Source organism: Drosophila rhopaloa, unplaced genomic scaffold, assembly GCF_018152115.1.
Source record: "Drosophila rhopaloa isolate 14029-0021.01 unplaced genomic scaffold, ASM1815211v1 contig_182, whole genome shotgun sequence".
Lineage (NCBI taxonomy): Eukaryota > Metazoa > Arthropoda > Insecta > Diptera > Drosophilidae > Drosophila > Drosophila rhopaloa.
In genome coordinates this window covers 309463-314403 of record NW_025335064.1, presented here as the reverse complement: position 1 = coordinate 314403, position 4941 = coordinate 309463, and the positions used below count along the sequence as shown (strand labels likewise).

The 4941-nt window shown below is 43.5% G+C and overlaps 1 pseudogene; it reads left to right on the top strand.

Annotated features, from left to right (window-relative positions):
* Positions 1-1394: 1394 nt before the first annotated feature.
* Positions 1395-2590, top strand: LOC123037607 (annotated as a pseudogene).
* The last annotated feature ends 2351 nt before the right edge of the window (positions 2591-4941 follow it).

Sequence of the window (4941 nt, the reverse complement as noted above, 5' to 3'; positions counted from 1 at the left end):
GTCAACCATTGCATGACGATACATCTTTTTTACGTCTGCTGCAAGCGCAAACTTGTGCAATCTGAACCGAAGAAGGGTTGAATACAGCTCCTCTTGAATGGTGGGGCCAACCATCAAGATGTCATTCAACGCGACCTGCGTCGATGTACGGCTCGAGGCGTCGAATACCACTCTCAACTTTGTCGAGGTGCTTTGAGGTCGCAGCACGCATTGGTGCGGAATGAAATAGTGCGAACTGTCTGGAATTTTATTGTCAGTGGAAGACATGTGGCCCATGGCTTCATATTCTTCCATGAATTCCAGATACATCTTTTTTAAAGAAGGATCTTTGGATAATCTTCTTTCAAGCGACAAAAATCTACGTTTCGCAACTTCATATGATGAACCAAGAGTGTTCGGGTCAGATTTGAACGGCAAACGAACCGAAAATCTTCCGGACGACAATCTTTGAGTATTTTTCTCAAAGTGTTGCTCACAAAGTTGCTGCTCAGGAGTATGGACCTTGGCCTTGGGCGGCAAGTCCTCCACAGACCAAAATTTCTGCAGGGTTGTGTCTATTGACTCCAACACTTCCTCCTGGCAGCTGAGATGTACCAACTTTTCAGCATTTCTTATTTTTTCTGAGGCACATCTCCCTGACACTATCCAGCCAAGAACTGTTTTCTGCAAAATGGGAAACTCAGGCCCTTGCTTTATCTGGCCGACTGACAATAGTTCAAAGAACGAGTCTGCGCCTATAAGCATGTCTATTTTTTGGGGCTTGAAGAAGAATGGATCTGCCAATTGAATATTTTCAGGCACCCTCCAGCCGCTGGTGTTCACCGTTTGATCCGGATGATAACCAGAAATATTTTTTAGTATGTAAAATTCGGACGACAATTGACTGCTACCCACTCGCGACTTGACTATCGTGTGTATTTTCTTGGTTGCTTGAGCATTAGTTCCACCAATGCCCCGCAAGCTCAAACACACGTTCTCTCTCTTAATCTGAAGTCTCTGAGCGAGCTCGTCGGTCACAAAATTTACTTGTGAACCAGAATCGAGCAACGCTCGAGCCAAAACTAATTCGCCACTTTTTGTTTGGACGCTCACGATGGCTGTGGCAAGAATAACTCTATCCGATGCAGTCGCATGCAAAACATGCGAAGTGGATGGAGTATTCTGCAAGAGCGTGGGCTGAGGAGGAGGTGGCAACGCGAGATTTGATGGCGAATAAATGTGCAGCAATGTGTGGTGTGAGGACTTACACACCCTGCATCTCTTCGATTTGCATCTTTTTACCGTGTGGCCCTTACGAAGGCAGTTAATGCACAAGGGAGCCTTTTTTGCGAAATCGAATCTTTGCTGAACTGTTAGGGCAGCAAAAGCAGTGCAATTTCCTACTTGATGTCGATCGATATCGATTCTCCGCCCAGTTCTTGGGGTCCCAAAAAAAGCACAGCAGTTGAGCCCTGATTGTGGATTTCCAGTTTATCAAAAACCCTGCTCTGGGTGTGAATCGAACCCCGTCGGGATTAGGATGATGCCATAGGATCATCGGCGAGCACGGCACAGGCACTGCAAGAGCAATTCGCACGGCGGACGAGTGGAGCATACAGGGTGTTCCTTGCCCTGCGAAATGGGTCGCAACAACTTCGGTTCGCAGCACCAGCAGACTCATGTGAGGCGCAATGCTGGCGGTGCCACAGCAATATCACCAAAAGCAGCCAAACCTTCGCCAACAATGACGGACTACCTGTCTCTGCACTCGAGACTCGCCCAGGTGGGCCAGGAGCACCTGCTCAAGTTCTGGCCGGAGCTCTCAAATGACGAACGCGTCGAATTGGTGCGGGACATAGAGGAGCTGAACTTGGACGAGATCAAGCAGTACTTCGATCGGGCCACGGTGTCGATGAACGAGAATGGCATTAAGTTAGACGACCGGCTGTAGCCGCTGCCAGAGGGCAAGCTGATCTCCATCTCGAGGGCGGCGGTGGAGAAGGTGGCCGCCTACCGGGATGAGGGTCTCCGACAGATCAGCAACGGACATGTCGCTGTGCTGCTAATGGCGGGCGGACAAGGCACACGACTTGGATTTGATCATCCCAAGGGAATGTACGACGTGGGACTGCAGTCCCGGAAAACTCTGTTCCGCATTCAGGCCGAGCGGATTCTAAAGCTCGAGGAGCTTGCCGAGGAGGCAAACGCCAAGCGGGGTCACATCACCTGGTACATAATGACGTCGGAGCACACGGTGCAACCTACTTACGACTATTTTGTGGCCAACAACTTCTTCGGCCTGAAGGCGGAGAACGTGCTGCTGTTCGAGCAGGGATCACTTCCGTGCTTCGAATACGATGGACGCATCATTCTGGACGAGAAGCACCGAGTGGCGCGAGCGCCGGACGGTAACGGAGGTATCTACCGGGCGCTGAAGCGGCAAGGTATACTGGACGATATGCAGAAGCGGGGTGTATTATACCTGCATGCCCACAGCGTGGACTGCCTCGACTTTAACAAGAAGATTCTGCACACCGCCTGGCACCCGGAAGAAAATATCATCGCCGTGGCTGCGACTAATAACCTATTCATATTTCAGGATAAATTTTAGCCAACACTCTTCACAAGAACCACACCATACGCCACAATCACACCAGCAACTTTAACTACAGAAAAAATTAAAAATTTAAATATTTCGGAAAAGTAAAAATGCAGTTTTATTGTGTTTATCAATACCTATCGAAAGTGAAAAATTTTCAAATCGGACCATTCGTTAAAAGTTAGATCAAAGTTTCACTCCATCTCCCTCGCACTCCCTTTACCTGAGTAACGGGTATCTGATAGTCGGGGCACCCGACTATAGCGTTCTCTCTTGTTTTATATAATTGGATACATTCTTGATGATATTTTGGGGCCTTTAATGAGACAACTTTCATTGCCCGGAATGGGTTTTAGGGACTTTGGCGAATTTTCCGAAAACTGGGAATATTTCTCGAAGTAGGCAAAGGCTTCGCGCACACATTTTTTCTGTTACCAAAACAATGATTTGAGTGCTCTGCTTCGGTTTCCCTCTCATTCGCCGAACTAGACTCAATGGCAGCTAAATTTATTGGCGACCGAAACTTATTTCTTATTAAGCGCCAAGCTTAATAAATAAATTGCACTGTTTAATTGATGCCTGCCAGAAACCAACTATAAGCGCTACAAGTATTAAGTAATTCATCTTTTACAGACGATGGAAATACCATTTGACATCGCCATATTGATTACTTTTTGTCACTCAAAAATGATTGACTACACTAAAAACGACTATTTATTTAATGAATTACGACTCCTTTGAGGACCTATTCCATATCACGAACCTAAGTTTTTACAAAGAAAAATAATTCAAATTGAAAATAGTATTAGTAATAAAAGTAAGAACTCTGACTTAGAATGGGGCATTGCACAAAATTTAAACATTATCAAAATCCTCCCAACTATTACCATACAATTACCATTAACATTCAAATCAGTAAAAAACCAAGACTTACTTCTTATAATAATAATATTTCAAAAGATAACCAATTTCCAAAAATAAATATTCAATAACTATTGTAAACTCTCTAACGAGAGTTTTTGTTTCATAAATTTCCTAAATGGAAATATGGCAAATTTAGATGATAGCGACGTTCTCCCTACCGGAAAAACATTGTAAAAGACACAGAACCAAATGACGCATTTTTTATCTTATTTAATGAAAACATCGTTATCAATAAAATAAAATACAGCTGAAACCGTTACAGAGAACTGGACCGAAATAATATTGAAATAACATTTGCTGAACTCAGCACACATGAAATGCATCGGATTCATCTTAGGAGGGAATGTATTTATAACTTATCATATAAACATTTTCACTAGCTAGCCGCCAACAGATAGCCAAACTTTAGACTAAAACACTCACGACACCGCGATCCCAGCTTGAGGATGCCGTTCATCAACTTCATCATCTCAAGAAAGACGTTCCGGATCCCGTCCCGCAACGCTTGACCAAGGCCAGAATCCTGTGCCGCCTGTGATATCGCGGAACTTACAGCTGACGGCGCTGCGCCCTCCCTACCTTGAGCCAGGAAGGTACGTCTTCGTCCAGTAGATTTAGCAGGATCGTATACACCGACTTTGAAAATGGAAACTTTCCAGGAGAGCGTTCGAAAGTTTTGATCAAATCTTTCTAAAATTGTAACACAATATTGGAATGTTGTGCATTCAGAAAAAAAGTATCCGCAATATTGATTAGATACCTCGCAGTTCTATGTTTCACCGAACATCATTTCGCGACCGCATTCATATTAATTTTTTTTCCTTAATATCTTTTTGATCTAAGCGAACAACAAAATCGAACTAATATGTCTGCAGATTTTTGCCAGCCTGCTGAAAAAATATGAAGCGCTATTGCCCAATATTGTCGAAATGGTCCTCAGTATGGTGTACATATAGACCGGATAGATTCTGAGCAACAGAACTTTTTATTATTTGCTCTACGCGGCCTTAACTGGAATGCAAGCCTTATTACCATCCTACTCTAGTAGACTTCTTCTAATTAATCTACCATCCTTATTAAAACGTAGATCGATGCTTGGCACTATTTTCATTCATAAACTTATTCACGGGGAAGTGGAGAGTACCGAGTTACTGGGACGCCTAAACTTCTCTGTACCTAATAGAATTACCAGGAACTTTATTCCTCTTACTTTAAATCATTGTAGAGCAAACTATGATATGCATAAACCTTTTAGAGTACTGTGTAGTGACCATAATAGAGTATACCATACTATTTCTACTACTGACTCTTTGCCAATCATAGAAGCATTCATTTTATCTTATTTAGCACAAAATTAGTATTAGTATCTTGTTTCGAATGCATTCAAATTTAGTATGTTCGTTTCCTTTTTCACTTCTCGCGATCTCGTTTTTTACGCC